The 2,500-nt window shown below is 47.8% G+C and overlaps 1 protein-coding gene across 3 annotated transcripts in view; it reads left to right on the top strand.

The window, feature by feature from the left end:
* The window catches only part of nrp2b (neuropilin 2b), a 98,203-nt gene that overhangs the window by 47,591 nt on the left and 48,112 nt on the right, over nt 1-2,500 (top strand). The window lies entirely within an intron of this gene.

Below are 2,500 nucleotides of genomic sequence, written 5' to 3'. Positions count from 1 at the left end.
GTGTTTGTCCTGCAGTCTCACACCACTTCTTACTCCACACCCACACTCACACTCACTCACACACACACATAAAAAAACACATGCCGCATAACAATTGCTTGACTAGAGATGCAGTACATCTTGACTGTGGCCCTTAGGTTCCGAGGTGTGTGTGTTTGTGTGTGTGATGGATTTAACACACAGTGCATTTGGGAAAAGGATGGAAACGGATGAAATGTTTGGATGAAGAATTTAGATTAAACGCAAGGCCACAAGGACACAAACATCACCCAATAGACCTGGGTGAAACTATTGAAGCTACTGTTTTCTCATATTAGGTATGATACGTATATCTCATACTAATAAAGACAAACATGATACATAGACAGAGACAGTCGTCATGGAGTAGGTCCTGTTTTCCCTTGTTTTCTTTATCATTTCAGAAGAATTATCTAGATAGTTGCTGAAAACGCACCCATACACTAGCACACACACACACACACACACACACACACACACACACACACACACACACACACACACACACACACACACACACACACACACACACACACACACACACACACACACACACACACACAGTATAGTATCTATTAGAGCCAAATCACCAACAACAACAGCAACTCTCCCTGTGATCCCAGGCAGAAAGTTGTGGACTTCTGTAGACACACACACACACACCCTCATACACACTCACTCACTCACACTCACACACACACATGCAGTCACACACACACACACACACACACACACACACACACACACACACACACACACACACACACACACACACACACACACACACACACACACACACACACACACACACACACACACCCCGTGGGTGGCCCCTGGTGAGCCGTTCTGCTCGGTGGTCGGTGGCGTCTGTGTCCGCGTGGCTCCATGATGTCCACCAGTCTGGAGTTATTTCCATCTCACACACACACACACTCCCACACTCCAAAAACACCCCCACACACACACACACACACACACACACACACACACACACACACACACACACACAAACACAAACACACACACATACGCACACGGACACACACACAAACACACACAAACACTCGGACACCCACACACCGACCCACCATTGGGACACCCTAATGAGATTTGGACGTTTTACTTCATATTCCTTCACAGCAGAAGGTGGGAGGGCTGGCCTTTCCAGAGATCAATACATGGTTCAGTATGAGGAAAAGGGGTAGAGGAGGAGCAGGAAGAGGATGTGGGGAGGAGGGGAGCAAGGGAGAGGAGGACGTGGGGAGATGGTGGTAGAGAAGGAGACAGAGAAGCGAGAATGGGAGATAGAGGAGCTCGATGCGGAGCTAGAGGAGCTGGATGGGCTCGAGGAGGAGGAATAGCAGGAGGTAGAGGAGGAGGAGGTAGACGTAGTGGAGGAGGAAGAACAGGAGAGAAACTATAGGAGGAGGTAGAGGAGCCAGAGAATGAGGTATAGGTTGAGGTAGAGGAGGAATAAGTGGAGCTAGAGGAAGAGGTGGAGGAGCCAAAAGGAGGAGGAGGTAGAGGAGGTAGAGGAGCTATAAGAGTAGGAGGTAGAGGAGGTAGAGGAGGAGGTGCTCGGGGTGCAGATTGAGGGAACACAGAGAAAGCAAAGGATAAACCCCCAGAGAGAGAGGGATTTGGAGATGATGAATGGTCTGTTTCGAATCGTCTTTGTTGCAACTTAAAAATGTCATTCTTGCTCCCCCCCCCCCCCCTTCCTTCTCTCTATCTCTGTTGACATATTCATTCTCTGCATCCCCCTTTCTTCACTTTCCGAACTCAATACTCTATCTTGCTGTCATTCCTGCTAAAGTCATAACCCTGACCATGACATCAGGCTTTAGACGTCAAGTTATACGTCTTTACTCACTACATTATACACTAGTAAAATACTACAGTGCCCCAGTACACGCAAAGGCACAAACACACGCACTCACACACACACACTCACACACACACACACACACACACACACACACACACACACACACACACACACACACACACACACACACACACACACACACACACACACACACACACACCCACACCCACACACACACATACACACACACACACACAAAGCGGCTTTCCCGGCATCTGTGAGCTAGTATGATTGTCACTAGGCCTGTTGGTGATTTGTGAGTCCTGTAATGTAGTTGATAAAGTCATTAACCGGCTGCTCCGTCCAGATGGCACACATGGAATACATGTTAGCTCGTCCAAATATTTCAGGGAGAGTTAAATAAATTCTCGGGGACAATTGCACTGTATGTGCATTTTGCAGCAGACAAATCTAACACACAAACGCTTGTGCGATAGCACACACACACACACGAAGACACACACACGCATACACACACACACATGAAGAGAAGTCCCGTCTCAATTACAGTCATATCTAAATGTTCAGCGAACCTCTAACCAGCCATGTGAACCAAACGGTCAAGGGTTCCTCGACACAAGTCCGGTGCTTAAC

Source organism: Gadus morhua, chromosome 20 (assembly GCF_902167405.1).
Source record: "Gadus morhua chromosome 20, gadMor3.0, whole genome shotgun sequence".
Taxonomy (NCBI): domain Eukaryota; kingdom Metazoa; phylum Chordata; class Actinopteri; order Gadiformes; family Gadidae; genus Gadus; species Gadus morhua.
The sequence above is the reverse complement of the archived record's forward strand: the minus strand, read 5'-3'. Positions and strand labels throughout refer to the sequence as shown.